The sequence below is a fragment of the Triticum aestivum genome, chromosome 5B (assembly GCF_018294505.1).
Source record: "Triticum aestivum cultivar Chinese Spring chromosome 5B, IWGSC CS RefSeq v2.1, whole genome shotgun sequence".
NCBI classification, from domain to species: Eukaryota; Viridiplantae; Streptophyta; class Magnoliopsida; order Poales; family Poaceae; genus Triticum; species Triticum aestivum.
In genome coordinates, this window is record NC_057807.1 from 638,152,634 (window position 1) to 638,170,546 (window position 17,913).

Sequence of the window (17,913 nt, forward strand, 5' to 3'; positions counted from 1 at the left end):
ACCATAATTCATACGGTGTCGTCTCAACGGATTTAGACGGTGCCCTATTTAAAGTGAATGTAGCTGTCTCTAGAGTGTATCCCCAAAATGATAGCGGAAAATTGGTAAGAGACATTATAGATCGCACCATATCTAATAGAGTGCTATTACAATGTTCGGACACACCGTTACGCTGAGGTGTTCCAGGCGGCGTGAGTTGCGAAACGATTCCACATTTCCTTAAGTGCGTACCAAATTCGTGACTTAAATATTCTCCTCCATGATCCGATCGCAAGAATTTTATCTTTCGTTCACGTTGATTCTCTACCTCATTCTGAAATTCCTTGAACTTTTCAAAGGTCTCAGACTTGTGTTTCATCAAGTAGACATACCCATATCTACTCAAGTCATCAGTGAGAGTGAGAACATAACGATATCCTCTGCGAGCCTCAACGCTCATTGGACCACACACATCAGTATGTATGATTTCCAATAAGTTGGTTGCTCGCTCCATTGTTCCGGAGAACAGAGTCTTGGTCATTTTGCCCATGAGGCATGGTTCGCATGTGTCAAATGATTCATAATCGAGAGACTCTAAAAGTCCATCAGCATGGAGCTTCTTCATGCGCTTGACACCAATGTGACCAAGGCGGTAGTGCCACAAGTATGTGGGACTATCGTTATAAACTTTACATCTTTTGGTATTCACACTATGAATATGTGTAACATTACGTTCGAGATTCATTAAGAATAAACCATTGACCATCGGGGCATGACCATAAAACATATATCTCATATAAACAGAACAACTATTATTCTCGAATTTAAATGAGTAGCCATCTCGTATTAAACGAGATCCAGATACAATGTTCATGCTCAAACTTGGCACTAAATAACAATTATTGAGGTTTAAAACTAATCACGTAGGTAAATGTAGAGGTAGCATGCCGATGGCGATCACATCGACCTTGGAACCATTCGCGACGCGCATCGTCACCTCGTCCTTCGCCAGTCTCCGCTTATTCCGCAGCTCCTGCTGTGAGTTACAAATATGAGCAACGGCACCGGTATCAAATACCCAGGAGTTACTATGAGTACTGGTAAGGTACACATCAATTACATGTATATCACATATACCTTTAGTGTTGCCGGCCTTCTTGTCCGCTAAGTATTTGGGGCACTTCCGCTTCCAGTGACCCTTCCCTTTGCAATAAAAGCACTCAGTCTCAGGCTTGGGTCCATTCTTTGACTTCTTCCCGACAACTGGCTTACCGGGCGCGGCAACATCTCTGCCATCCTTCTTGAAGTTCTTCTTACCCTTGCCCTTCTTGAACTTAGTGGTCTTATTGACCATCAATACTTGATGTTCTTTCTTGATTTCAACCTCTGCTGACTTCAGCATTGAAAATACTTCAGGAATGGTCTTCACCATCCCCTGCATATTGTAGTTCATCACAAAGCTCTTGTAGCTCGGTGGGAGCGACTGAAGGATTCTGTCAATGACCGCCTCGTCCGGGAGGTTGATCTCCAGCTGGGACAGGCGGTTGTGCAACCCAGACATTTTGAGTATGTGCTCACTGACAGAACTGTTTTCCTCCATCTTACAACTATAGAACTTGTCGGAGACTTCATATCTCTCGACCCGGGCATGAGCTTGAAAAACCATTTTCAGCTCCTCGAACATCTCATATGCTCCGTGTTGCTCAACGCTTTTGGAGCCCCGGTTCTAAGCTGTAAAGCATGCTACACTGAACGAGGGAGTAATCATCAGCACGTGACTGCCAAGCATTCATAACGTCTTGGTTCTCTGGGATGGGTGCTTCACCTAGCGGTCCTTCTAGGACATATGCTTCCTTGGCTGCTATGAGGATGATCCTCAGGTTCTGGACCCAGTCCGAAAAGTTGCTGCCATCATCTTTCAGCTTGGTTTTCTCTAGGAACGCGTTGAAGTTCATGTTGACATGAGCGTTGGCCATTTGATCTACAAGACATATTTGCAAAGATTTTAGACTAAGTTCATGATAATTAAGTTCATCTAATCAAATTATTTAATGAACTCCCACTCAGATTGACATCCCTCTAGTCATCTAACTGTTACACGATCCGAGTTGACTAGGCCGTGTCCGATCATCACGTGAGATGGACTAGTCATCATCGGTGAACATCTCCATGTTGATCGTATATTCCATACGACTCATGTTCGACCTTTCGGTCTCTTGTGTTCCGAGGCCATGTCTGTACATGCTAGGCTCGTCAAGTTAACCCTAAGTGTTTATGCATGTGTAAAACTGTCTTACACCCGTTGTATGTGAATGTAAGGATCTATCACACCCGAGCATCACGTGGTGCTTCGAAAAGACGAACTTTAGCAACGGCGCACGGTTAGGGGGAAAACTTTCTTGAAATTATTATAAGGGATCATCTTATTTAATACCGCCGTTCTAAGGAAACAAGATGCATAAAACATAATAAACATCACATGCAATTATATATAGTTGTGACATGATATGGCCAATATCATATAGCTCCTTCGATCTCCATCTTCGGGGCTCCATGATCATCATCGTCACCGGCATGACACCATGATCTCCATCATCATGATCTCCATCATCATGCCTCCATGAAGTTGCTCGCCAACTATTACTTCTACTACTATAGCTAACAGTTTAGCAATAAAGTAAAGTAATTACATGGCGTTAAATCATTGACACGCAGGTCATACAATAATTAAGACAACTCATATGGCTCCTGCCGGTTGTCATACTCATCGACATGCAAGTCGTGATTCCTATTACAAGAACATGATCTCATACATCACAATATATCATTCATCATTCATCACAACTTCTGTCCATATCACATCACATGACAATTGCTGCAAAAACAAGTTAGACGTCCTCTAGTTGTTGTTGCATCTTTTATGTGGCTGCAATTGGGTTCTAGCAAGAACGTTTTCTTACCTACGAATAACCACAACGTGATTTTGTCAACTTATATTTACCCTTCATAAGGATCCTTTTCATCAAATCCGCTCCAACTAAAGTAGGAGAGACAGACACCCTCTAGCCACCTTATGCAACTAGTGCATGTCAGTCGGTGGAACCTGTCTCACGTAAGCATACGTGTAAGGTCGGTCCGGGCCGCTTCATCCCACAATACCTCTTAAGCAAGAAAAGACTAGTAGTGGCAAGCAAGTTGACAAGATCTACGCCCACAACAGATTTGTGTTCTACTCGTGCAATAGAGAACTACGCATAGACCTAGCTCTGATACCACTGTTGGGGAACGTTGCATAAAATAAAAAATTTCCTATGTTCACCAAGATCAATCTATGAGTTCATCTAGCAACGAGAGAGAGAGATGCATCTACATACCACTTGTAGATCACGTGCGGAAGCGTTCAAGAGAACGGGGTTGAAGTAGTCGTTCTCGTCGTGATCCTATCACCGGAGATCCTAGCGCCGAACGGACGGCACCTCCGTGTTCAACACACGTACGGTCAGCATGACGTCTCCTCCGTCTTGATCCAGCAAGGGGGAAGGAGAGGTTGATGAAGATCCAGCAGCACGACGGCGTGGTGGTGGATGCAGCAGGACTCCGGCAGGGCTTCGCCAAGCAACTGCGGGAGGAGGAAGAGTTGTAGCGGAGAGGGAGGCGCCAAGACTTAGGGTGCGGCTGCCCTCCCCCCTCCTTTATACAGGCCCCCTGCGGGGGGCGCCGGCCCTGGAGATGGGAATCTCCCAAGGGGGCGGCAGCCAGGGGGGGTGGAGTGCCCCCCAAGGCAAGTGGTGCGCCCCCCCCACCCTAGGGTTTCCAACCCTAGGCGCAGGGGGGGCAAGGGGGGCGCACCAGCCCACTAGGGGCTGGTTCCCCTCCCACTTCAGCCCACGGGGCCCTCTGGGATAGGTGGCCCCACCCGGTGGACCCCCGGGACCCTTCCGGTGGTCCCGGTACAATACCAGTTGACCCCGAAACTTTCCCGATGGCCGAAACAGCACTTCCTATATATAATTCTTTACCCCCGGACCATTCCGGAACTCCTCTTGACGTCCGGGATCTCATCCGGGACTCCGAACAACATTCGGTTTGTTGCATACTCATATTCATACAACCCTAGCGTCACCAAACCTTAAGTGTGTAGACCCTACGGGTTCGGGAGACATGTAGACATGACCGAGAAGGCTCTCCGGTCAATAACCAACAGAAGGATCTGGATACCCATGTTGGCTCCCACATACTCCTCGATGATCTCATTGGATGAACCACAATGTCGAGGATTCAAGCAACCCCGTATACTATTCCCTTTGTCAGAAGGTATGTTACTTGCCCGGGATTCGATCGTTGGTATCCCAATACCTCGTTCAATCTCGTTGCCGGCAAGTCACTTTACTCGTAGCGTAATGCATGATCCCGTGACCAGACACTTGGTCACTTTGAGCTCATTATGATGATGCACTACCGAGTGGGCCCAGTGATACCTCTCCGTAATACGGAGTGACAAATCCCAGTCTCGATCCGTGTCAACCGAACAGACACTTTCAGAGATACCTGTAGTGCACCTTTATAGTCACCCAATTACGTTGTGACGTTTGGTACACCCAAAGCACTCCTACAGTATTCGGCAGTTACCCGATCTCATGGTCTAAGGAAGAGATACTTGACATTGGAAAAGCTCTAGCAAAACGAACTACACGATCTTGTGCTATGCTTAGGATTGGGTCTTGTCCATCACATCATTCTCCTAATGATGTGATCCCGTTATCAATGACATCCAATGTCCATAGTCAGGAAACCATGACTATCTGTTGATCAACGAGCTAGTCAACTAGAGGTTCACTAGGGACATGTTGTGGTCTAAATATTCACACGTGTATTACGATTTCCAGATAATACAATTATAGCATGAATAAAAGACAACTATCATGAACAAAGAAATATAATAATAATCCTTTTATTATTGCCTCTAGGGCATATTTCCAACATCAACTCCCCCAAGCTTAGACCTCGCTTGTCCTCAGGCGAAAGCCGATACCGAAAATATGTCCACATGTTTAGACTTTAGAGATAGAGGTGTCGATAAAATAAAATACGGACATGAGGGCATCATGATCATCTTTAGAACAGCAACATATATACTGTCATATGATTTCTTATGCTAAAGTAACAATCCATTCACATGGTAAAGTATGAATCAGAAACTTCATTGAAAACTAACAAACTATGATCTCAATCATTGAAGCAATTGCAATTTATCATAGGATCAGAAAGAGTCAATATAAGAGCTTTTCAGCAAGTCCACATACTCAACTATCATTTAGTCTTTCACAATTTCTAATACTCACGCGATACTTATGGCTACAAAGTTTCAATCGAACACAGAGAAAGATAGGGGCTTATAGTTTCACCTGCCAACCTTTTACCCCAAGGGTAATGTCAACAATAATACTTTATGAAAACCTACATCCAAGTGGATATATATATATATATATTCGGATCTCTCCAACACATAGTGCTTGCCAAAGGATAAAAGTGTAAAAAGGAAAGGTGAAGATCACCATGACTCTTGTATGAAGGTAGAAGGTAAAACTAAAGATAGGTCCTTCGCAGAGGGAAGCAGAGGTTGTCATGCACTTTTATGGTTTGATGCACAAAATCTTAATGCAAAAGAACATCACTTTATATTGCCAATTGTGATAGGGACCTTTATTATGCAGTCCAGCACTTTTATTTCTTCCATATCACAAGCTCTTATAAAGCTTATTTTCTTCACACTAATAAATCATACATATTTAGAAAGCAAATTTTATTGCTTGCACCGATGACAACTTACTTGAAGGATCTTACTCAATCCATAGGTAGATATGGTGAACTCTCATGGCAAAACTAGGTTTAGAGATGTTTGGAAGCACAAGTAGTATCTCTACTTGCTGCAAAGAATTTGGCTAGCATGAGGGGGAAAGGCAAGCTCAACATGTTGGATGATCCATGACAATATAACTTCTTCGGATATAAGAAAACAAAACCCATTACGTTGTCTTCCTTGTCCAACATCAACTTTTTAGCATGTCATATTTTAATGAGTGCTCACAATCACAAAAGATGTCCCAGATAGTATATTTATATGTGAAAACCTCTCTTTCTTTATTACTTCCTATTAATTGCAACAATGACCAAAACTATGTTTGTCAACTCTCAACAACTTTTATTCATCATACTCTTTATATGTGAAGTCATTCCTTTCCATAAGATCAATACGATCTTTTTATTTCTTTTTATTCTTTCTTTAGTTCCCTCAAGATCATAGCAAGATAGCAAAGCCCTGAACTCAAAACTACTCTTTATTATATATATAACTCACGGAATCAATTACATAGATAGAGATCAAAACAAAACTCAAAGCTAGATCATACTAAAACTTTATTCTACTAGATCAATTTATAATTAAAAGGATCACACTAAGAAAAAGATAAAGATGGAGGTGTGATGGTGATACGATATCGGGGCACCTCCCCCAAGCTTGGCAGTTGCCAAGGGGAGTGCCCATACCTATGTATTTATGTATCTTTCTTCGGAGGTGGTGATGATGGAGTTGTTGATGATGTAGGCTTGTCGTCCATCTTCCAAGGCATAGGCTCACCATCATAGAAACACGAACTAGTCTCCGGGATCCTCAAATCTGCAGCCAAACTCATCCTCTTGAATATATATTCATACTCACAGTTTTGGTTCTGCAGGTCATAGATCTAGGCCTCGAGGTGCTCGATTTTCTCGTGAAGATTGAAGATGGCCTCCCCGATGTTCTTGGCATCCAACTTGTGATTTTTGGTGAACTCCGTGATCATCATGTGATTGGCGTAGAGTCCATGTTCCACCATCCCTTGGCACTTGAAAACTTGTTGCTCCATTGCTTCGACTCTTGTCTCCACGCTTCCGGTCGTCTTCGGTCCCTCAACATCACGGATGTCCAGCACCCCCTCATGCATCTCAATGGTTTGAGGGTGTTGCAGCACCTCCGCGAGGTAAGGGTTGATGACCTTCTCGAAAAACTTGTCCTTGAGGGTGCTTGGAGACGTCATGGTGATCTAGATCTGTCTGAAAAACAGCTCAAAAAATCAGAGGATTTTGTCGTGGTACGGTGGTCAAAACATTCGCAAGATTATATAATGAATTTTTACCGACCAAAAGAAGTATTGTGCAAGAAAACGGAGTCCCGAGGGCACACGAGGTGGTCACGAGGCAGGGGGCATGCCCAGGGGGGTAGGGCGCGCCCTCCACCCTCGTGGTTGCCTCGTGTCTCTTTCAGACTACTTTTAATTTTCCTATTTTTAAATATTCCAAAACGGAGAAAACTTGCTATTAGAACAATTTTGGAGTCGATTTACTTACCGTACCTCATACCTATTCCTTTTTGGAGTCTGCAGTGTTCTGGAAAGTGTCCCTTATATACTCCTCCGATGTTACGTTGTCAATTATATTGGTTTCAACATTTATGGGATTGCCTGAGATATAATGTTTGATTCTTTGACCGCTTACCACCCTTGGATTTGTGCCTTCGGCGTTGTTGATTTTGATGGCACCGGAACGATAGACCTCCTCGATAATGTAAGGACCTTCCCATTTAGAGAGAAGTTTTCCTGCAAAAAATCTTAAACGAGAGTTGTATAGAAAAACATGATCACCTACATTAAACTCACACTTTTGTATCCTCTTGTCATGCCATCTTTTAACTTTTTCTTTAAACAACTGGGCATTCTCATAGGCTTGGATTCTCCATTCATCAAGCGAGCTAATGTCAAATAACCTCTTCTCACCGGCAAGTTTGAAATCATAATTGAGCTCTTTAATAGCCCAATATGCCTTATGTTCTAGTTTGAGAGGTAAGTGACATGCCTTTCCATAAACCATTTTATATAGAGACATAACCATAGGATTTTTATAAGTAGTTCTATAAGCCCATAATGCATCATCAAGTTTCTTGGACAAATTCTTTCTAGATCTATTAACAGTCTTTTGCAAAATCAATTTAATCTCTCTATTACTCAATTCTACTTGCCACTAGACTGAGGATGATATGGAGATGCAATTCTATGGTTAACATCATACTTAGCAAGCATTTTATGAAAAGCACCATGAATAAAATGTGAACCACCATCAGTCATTAAATATCTAGGGACTCCAAACCTCGAAACAATAACTTCTTTAAGCATCTTAATAGAAGTGTTATGATCAGCACTACTAGTTGGAATAGCTTCTACCCACTTAGTAACGTAATCAACAACAACTAAAATATGTGTATACACATTAGAGGAAGGAAAAGTCCCCATATAATCAAAGCCCCAAACATCAAATGGTTCAATCACAAGTGAATAGTTCATAGGCATATCCTGGCGTCTACTAATATTACTAGTTCTTTGGCATTCATCACAAGACAACACAAACTTACGAGCATCTTTGAAAAGAGTAGGCCAATAAAAACCGGATTGCAATACCTTATGTGCAGTTCTATCTCCAGCGTGGTGTCCTCCATAAACCTTGGAGTGACACTTGCGTAGGATCTGTTCCTATTCATGCTCAGGTATACAACGTCTAATAACACCATCTACTCCTTCTTTATAAAGGTGTGGGTCATCCCAAAAGTAATGTATTAAATCATAGAAAAACTTATTCTTTTGCTGGTATGTGAAACTAGGTGGTATAAATTTAGCAACAATGTAATCAGCATAATCAGCATACCATGGAGCAGTACGAGAAGCATTTATGACAGCTAGTTGTTCTTCGGGAAAGCTATCATTAATAGGCAGTGGGTCATCAAGAAAATTCTCTAACCTAGACAAGTTGTTTGCAACGGTGTTCTCATCTCCCTTTCTATCAATAATATGCAAATCAAATTCTTGTAGCAAGAGAACCCATCTAATAAGTCTAGGTCTAGCATCTTTCTTTTCCATAAGATATTTAATAGCAGCATGATCAGTGTGAACAGTTACTTTCGAATCAACAATATAAGGTCTGAACTTATCACAAGCAAATACAACTGATAAATATTCTTTATCAGTAGTAGCATAATTTCTGTGGGCACCGTCTAGAATTTTACTAGCATATTGAATAATATTTAAATTTTTATCAACCCTTTGTCCTAGCACCAACAGCATAATCACTAGCATTGCACATAATTTCAAAGGGTAAATTCCAATCAGGTGGCTGAACAATAGGTGCAGAAATCAAGGCTTTCTTAAGTATTTCAAATGCGACTACACAATCATCATCGAAAACCAAAGGAACATCTTTTTGCAAGAGATTAGTGAGAGGCCTAGAAATTTTAGAGAAGTCTTTAATAAACCTCCTATAGAAACCAGCATGACCAAGGAAACTTCTTATACCTTTGATATCCTTAGGACACGGCATCTTTTCAATTGCATCTACTTTAGCTTTATCAACTTCAATACCTCTTTCAGAAATTTTATGCCCCAAGACAATACCTTCATTAACCATAAAGTGGCACTTCTCCCAATTCAAGACAAGATTAGTTTCTTCACATCTTTGCAAAACTCGATCAAGGTTGCTTAAGCAATCATCAAAAGAAGTTCCATAAACAGAGAAATCATCCATGAAAACCTCAACAATCTTTTCACAAAAGCCAGAGAATATAGTAGTCATCCATCTTTGAAAGGTAGCAGGTGCATTGCATAAACCAAAAGGCATACATCTATAAGCAAAAGTACCGAAAGGACAAGTAAAAGTGGTCTTTTCCTGATCCTCTTTTGATATAGGTATTTGAGAGAAACCAAAATAACCATCTAGAAAGCAAAAATGTGTATGTTTGGATAGTCGCATTTGATCAATAAAAGGTAGAGGGTAATGATCTTTTCTAGTAGCTTTATTTAATTTGCGGAAATCAATTACCATTCTATAACCTGTAACAATTCTTTGTGGAATCAATTCATTCTTATCATTAGGAACAACAGTAATACCTCCCTTCTTAGGGACACAATGAATGAGACTTACCCACTGACTATCAGCAATAGGATATATTATACCTACTTCTAGAAGCTTTAGTATCTCATTTCTTACCACTTCTTTCATCTTAGGATTTAATCGTCTTTGGTGATCAACAACTGGTTTAGCATCTTTCTCTAGTTTTATTTTGTGCTGGCATAGAGTGGGACTAATGCCCTTAAGATCATCAAGAGTATATCCAATAGCGGCACGGTGCTTTTTCAGAGTTTTCAATAATTTCTCTTCTTCATGGCTCTGAAAGGTTAGCACTAATATTAACACGATATATCTTCTTTTCATCGAGATAAGCATATTTAAGAGTATCGGGTAATTGTTTGAGCTCAAAGACGGGATCACCCTTAGGTGGAGGAGGATCTCCAAGAATTTCAACAGGTAAATTGTGTTTCAGAATAGGTCCCTGCTTAAAGAATACTTCATCTATTTCCCTTCTTTCATTCATAAACATATCATTTTCATGGTCTAGCAAATATTGTTCTAAAGGATCATTCGGAGGCACGACAATAGAAGCAAGACCAATAATTTCAGCCTTACTAGGAAATTCTTTATCATGGGGTTGTCTACAAAATTTGGAGAAATTAAAATCATGAGACATATCCCCTAACCCAACGGTAACAATATCCTTTTCGCAATCTATCTTAGCATTAACAACATTCAAGGAAGGTCTACCAAATATAATGGGACGAAAGTCATCTTGTGGGGAACCAAGAACAAGAAAATCAGTAGGGTATTTTAATTTCCCACACAAGACTTCAACGTCTTTAACAATCCCAACTGGTGAAATGGTATCTCTATTGGTAAGCTTAATAGTAACATCAATACCTTCTAACTCAGCAGGTGCAATATCATGCATAATTTCGTTGTATAAGGAATGAGGAATTGCACTCACACTAGCACCCATATCACATAAGCCATGATAACAATGATCTCCTATTTTAATAGAAACAATAGGCATGCCAACAACAGGTCTATGTTTATCTTTAGTATTAGGTTTAGCAATTCTAGCAGCTTCATCATAGAAATAAATAACATGCCCATCAATATTATCGACCAAGTGATCTTTAACCATAGCAATACTAGGTTCAACTTTAATTTGCTCAGGGGGTGTAGGTGTTATAGTATTACTCTTACGAACCACAGTTGAAGCTTTAGCATGATCCTTTATTCTAACATGGAAAGGTGGTAAGTAGTAGGAACAATAGGACCAAACATTATAAGTAATAGTTTTTTCTTCAACTTTAATAGGTTCTACTACTTTCACTTCAATGGGAGGATGGTATTTAAACCACTTCTTAGGGAGATCAACATGAGTAGCAAATGATTCATAGAAAGAAGCTACTATCTCAGAGTCAAGTCCACATTTAGTGCTAAATTCACGAAAAGCATCGGTATCCATAAAAGATTTAACACAATCAAACTTAAGGTTTATACCTGACTCCTTACCTTCGTCGAGTTCCCAATCTTTAGAGTTGCATTTAATTCTTTCCAATAAATCCCATTTGAATTCAATAGTCTTCATCATAAAAGAACCAGTACAAGAAGTATCGAGCATGGAGCGATCATTATGAGAAAGCCAAGCATAAAAATTTTGAATAATAATTTCTCTTGAGAGCTCATGATTGGGGCCTGAATATGACATTGACTTAAGCCTCCCCCAAGCTTGAGCAATACTTTCTCCTTCACGAGGCAAAAAATTATATATATAATTCCGATCACGATGAACCAGATGCATAGGATAAAACTTCTGATGAAATTCCAATTTCAGTCGGTTGTAGTTCCATGATCCAAAATCATCACATAGCCTATACCATGTCAATGACTTTTCCTTCAAAGATAAAGGGAAGACCTTCTTCTTGACAACATCCTCGGGCATACCTGCAAGCTTAAATAATCCACAAACTTCATCCACATAGATTAGGTGCATATCAGGATGTAATGTTCCATCTCCTATATAGGGATTAGCTAGCAGTTTCTCTATCATACCAAAAGGAATTACAAAGTAAATATTTTCATTAGGTTGAGGAGTAACTCTTTGCTCTTCTGGTCAGGGTGAAGATGTTGGAAATATGCCCTAGAGGCAATAATAAAAGGATTATTATTATATTTCCTTGTTCATGATAATTGTCTTTTATTCATGCTATAATTGTATTATCCGGAAATCGTAATACACGTGTGAATACATAGACCACAATATGTCCCTAGTGAGCCTCTAGTTGACTAGCTTGTTGATCAACAGATAGTCATGGTTTCCTGACTATGGACATTCGATGTCGTTGATAACGGGATCACATCATTAGGAGAATGATGTGATGGACAAGACCCAATCCTAAGCATAGCACAAAGATCGCGTGGTTTGTTTGCTAGAGCTTTTCCAATGTCAAGTATCTTTTCCTTAGACCATGAGATCGTGTAACTCCCGGATACTGTAGGAGTGCTTTTGGTGTACCAAACGTCACAACGTAACTGGGTGACTATAAAGGTGCACTACATGTATCTCCGAAAGTGTCTGTTGGGTTGACACGGATCGAGACTGGGATTTGTCACTCCGTATGACGGAGAGGTATCTCTGGGCTCACTCGGTAATGCATCATCATAATGAGCTCAAAGTGACCAAGTGTGTGGTCATGGGATCATGCATTACGGTACGAGTAAAGTGACTTGCCGGTAACGAGATTGAACGAGGTATTGGGATACCGACGATCGAATCTCGGGCAAGTAACGTACCGATTGACAAAGGGAATTGTATACGGGGTTGCTTAAATCCTCGACATCGTGGTTCATCTGATGAGATCATTGAGGAGCATGTGGGAGCCAACATGGGTATCCAGATCCCGCTATTGATTATTGACCGGAGAGTCGTCTTGGTCATGTCTACATGTCTCCCGAACCCGTAGTGTCTACAGACATAAGGTTCAGTGACGCTAGGGTTGTAAAGATCTTAGTATGCAGCAAACCGAAAGTTGTTCGGAGTCCCGGATGAGATCCCGGATGTCACGAGGAGTTTCGGAATGGTCTGGAGGTAATGAATTATATATGGGAAGTCGTTTTTCGGCCATCGGGAAAGTTTCGGGGGTTACCGGTATTGTACCGGGACCACCGGAAGGGTCCCAGGGGTCCACCGGGTGGGGCCACCCATCCCAGAGGGCCCCATGGGCTGAAGTGGGAGGGGAACCAGCCCCTAGTGGGCTGGTGCGCCCCCCTGGGCCCCCTCTGTGCCTAGGGTTGGGAACCCTAGGGGAGGGGGCACCTCCACTTGCCTTGGGGGGCAAGTCTCCCCCCTTGGCCGCCGCCACCCCTAAGAGATCCCATCTACTAGGGCCGGCGCCCCCCTGGGGTCCCTATATAAAGAGGGGGGTGGGAGGGCAGCCGCACCCTGAAACCTGGCGCCTCCCTCCCCCCCTTGCTACACCTCTTCCTCCCGTAGTCGCTTGGCGAAGCCCTACCGGAACCCTGCTGCATCCACCACCACGCCTTCGTGCTGCTGTATCTTCATCAACCTCTCCTCCCCCCTTGCTGGATCAAGAAGGAGGAGACGTCATGCTGACCGTACGTGTGTTGAACGCGGAGGTGCCGTCCGTTCGGCGCTAGGATCTCCTGTGATTTGGATCACGACGAGTACGACTCCCTCAACCCCGTTCTCTTGAACGCTTCCGCTCGCGATCTACAAGGGTATGTAGATGCACTCCTCTCTCTTGTTGCTAGATGAACTCATAGATTGATCTTGGTGAACATAGGAATTTTTTTATTTTATGCAACGTTCCCCAACAGTGGCATCATGAGCTAGGTCTATGCGTAGTTCTCTATTGCACGAGTAGAACACAAATCTGTTGTGGGCGTAGATGTCGTCAACTTTCTTGCCACTACTAGTCTTATTTTGCTTCAGCAGTATTGTGGGATGAAGCGGCCCGGACCGACCTTACATGTATGCTTACGTGAGACAGGTTCCACTGACTGACATGCACTAGTTGGGTGTCTATCTCTCCCACTTTAGTTGGAGCGAATTCGATGAAAAGGGTCCTTATGAAGGGTAAATAGAAGTTGACAAATCACGTTGTGGTTATTCGTAGGTAAGAAAATGTTCTTGCTAGAACCTTATTGCAGCCACGTAAAAGATGCAACAACAATTAGAGGACGTCTAACTTGTTTTTGCAGCAATTGCTTTGTAATGTGATATGGCCAAAAAAGTTGTGATGAATGATGAATGATATATTGTGATGTATGAGATCATGTTCTTGTAATAGGAATCACGACTTGCATGTCGATGAGTATGACAATCGGCAGGAGCCATAGGAGTTGTCTTAATTATTGTATGACCTACGTGTCAATGATTTAATGCCATGTAATTACTTTACTTTATTGCTAAACTGTTAGCCATAGAAGTAGAAGTAATAGTTGGCGAGCAACTTCATGAAGACACGATGATGGAGATCATGATGATGGAGATCATGGTGTTATGCCGGTGACGAAGATGATCATGGAGCCCCGAAGATGGAGATCAAAGGAGCTATATGATATTGGCCATATCATGTCACTACTATATAATTGCATGTGATGTTTATTATGTTTATGCATCTTGTTTACTTAGAACGACGGTAGTAAATAAGATGATCCCTTATAATAATTTCAAGAAGTGTCCCCCCTAACTGTGCGCCGTTGCTAAAGTTCGTCTTTTCGAAGCACCACGTGATGATCGGGTGTGATAGATTCCTACGTTCACATACAACGGGTGTAAGATAGTTTTACACATGCAAAAACACTTAGGTTAACTTGACGAGCCTAGCATGTACAGACATGGCCTCGGAACACAGAGACCGAAAGGTCGAACATGAGTCCTATGGAAGATACGATCAACATGGAGATGTTCACCGATGATGACTAGTCTGTCTCACGTGATGATCGGACACGGCCTAGTCGACTCGGATCATGTAACACTTAGATGACTAGAGGGATGTCAAATCTGAGTGGGAGTTCATCAAATAATTTGATTAGATGAACTTAATTATCATGAACTTAGTCTAAAATCTTTGCAAAATATGTCTTGTAGATCAAATGGCCAACGCTCATGTCAACATGAACTTCAACGCGTTCCTAGAGAAAACCAAGCTGAAATATGATGGCAGCAACTATACGGACTGGGTCCGGAACCTGAGGATCATCCTCATAGCTGCCAAGAAAGCATATGTCCTAGAAGGACCACTAGGTGAAGCACCCATCCCAGAGAACCAAGACGTTATGAATGTTTGGCAGTCACGTGCTGATGATTACTCCCTCGTTCAGTGAGGCATGCTTTACAGCATAGAACCGGGGCTCCAAAAGTGTTTTGAGCAACACGGAGCATATGAGATGTTCGAGGAGCTAAAAATGATTTTCTAAGCTCATGCCCGGGTCGAGAGATATGAAGTCTCCGACAAGTTCTATAGTTGTAAGATGGAGGAAAATAGTTCTGTCAGTGAGCACATACTCAAAATGTCTGGGTTGCACAACCGCCTGTCCCAGCTGGACATTAACCTCCCGGACGAGGCGGTCATTGACAGAATCCTTCAGTTGTTCCCACCGAGCTACAAGAGCTTTGTGATGAACTACAATATGCAGGGGATGGAGAAAACCATTCCTGAATTATTTTCAATGCTGAAGTCGGCAGAGGTAGAAATCAAGAAAGAACATCAAGTGTTGATGGTAAATAAAACCACCAAGTTCAAGAAGGGCAAGGGTAAGAAGAACTTCAAGAAGGATGGCAAAGATGTTGCCGCGCCCGGTAAGCCAGTTACCAGGAAGAAGTCAAAGAATGGACCCAAGCCTGAGACTGAGTGCTTTTATTGCAAAGGGAAGGGTCACTGGAAGCGGAACTGCGGCAAATACTTAGCGGACAAGAAGGCCGACAACACTAAAGGTATATTTGATATACATGTAATTGATGTGTACCTTACCAGTACTCGTAGTAACTCCTGGGTATTTGATACTGGTGCCGTTGCTCATATTTGTAACTCACAGCAGGAGCTGCAGAATAAGCGGAGACTGGCAAAGGACGAGGTGACGATGCATGTCGGGAATGGTTCCAAGGTCGATGTGATCGCTGTCGGCATGCTACCTCTACATTTACCTACGGGATTAGTTTTAAACCTCAATAATTGTTATTTAGTGCCAAGTTTGAGCATGAACATTGTATCTGGATCTCGTTTAAGACGAGATGGCTACTCATTTAAATCCGAGAATAATGGTTGTTCTATTTATATGAGAGATATGTTTTATGGTCATGCCCCGATGGTCAATGGTTTATTCTTAATGAATCTCGAAAACGTAATGTTACACATATTCATAGTGTGAATACCAAAAGATGTAAAGTTGATAATGATAGTCCCACATACTTGTGGCACTGTCGCCTTGGTCACATTGGTGTCAAGCGCATGAAGAAGCTCCATGCTGATGGACTTTTAGAGTCTCTCGATTATGAATCATTTGACACATGCGAACCATGCCTCATGGGAAAAATGACCAAGACTCCATTCTCCGGAACAATGGAGCGAGCAACCAACTTATTGGAAATCATACATACTGATGTGTGTGGTCCAATGAGCGTTGAGGCTCGCGGAGGATATTGTTATGTTCTCACTCTCACTGATGACTTAAGTAGATATGGGTATGTCTACTTGATGAAACACAAGTTTGAGACCTTTGAAAAGTTCAAGGAATTTCAGAATGAAGTAGAGAATCAACGTGACCGAAAGATAAAATTCTTACGATCAGATCGTGGAGGAGAATATTTAAGTCACGAATTTGGTACACACTTAAGAAAATTGGAATCATTTCACAACTCACACCGCCTGGAACACCTCAGCATAACGGTGTGTCCGAACGTCGTAATCACACTCTATTAGATATGGTGCAACCTACGATGTCTCTTACCGATTTACCGCTATCATTTTGGGGATACGCTCTACAAACAGCTACATTCACTTTAAATAGGGCTCCGTCTAAATCCGTTGAGACGACACCGTATGAATTATGGTTTGGGAAGAAACCTAAGTTGTCGTTTCTAAAAGTTTGGGGATGCGATGCTTATGTCAAGAAACTTCAACCTGAGAAGCTCGAACCCAAGTCGGAAAAATGCGTCTTCATAGGATACCCTAAGGAAACCATTGGGTATACCTTCTACCTTAGATCCGAAGTCAAGATCTTTGTTGCCAAGAATGGATCCTTTCTGGAAAAAGAGTTTCTCTCGAAAGGAGTAAGTGGGAGAAAAGTAGAACTCGATGAAGTACTACCTCTTGAACCGGAACGTAGTGCAGCTCAGGAAAATGTTCCTGTGGTGCCGACACCGACTAGAGAGGAAATTAATGATGATGATCAAGGTACTTCAGATCAAGTTGCTACTAAACTTCATAGGTCCACAAGGACACATTCCACACCAGAGTGGTATGGCAACCCTGTCCTGGAAATCATGTTGTTAGACAACGGTGAACCTTCGAACTATGAAGAAGCGATGGCGGGTCCAGATTCCAACAAATGGCTTGAAGCCATGCAATCCGAGATAGAATCCATGTATGAAAACAAAGTATGGACTTTGACAGACTTGCCCGATGATCGGCGAGCAATAGAAAACAAATGGATCTTTAAGAAGAAGACGGACGCAGATGGTAATATTACCATCTATAAAGCTCGACTTGTCGCTAAGGGTTATCGGCAAGTTCAAGGGGTTGACTACGATGAGACTTTCTCTCCCATAGCGAAGCTGAAGTCCGTCTGAATCATGTTAGCAATTGCAGCATACTATGATTATGAGATATGGCAGATGGACGTCAAAACGGCATTCCTTAACGGCTATCTTAAGGAAGAACTGTATATGATGAAGCTGGAGGGTTTTTTCGATCCTAAGAATGCTAATAAGGTATGCAAGCTCCAATGATCCATTTATGGGCTGGTGCA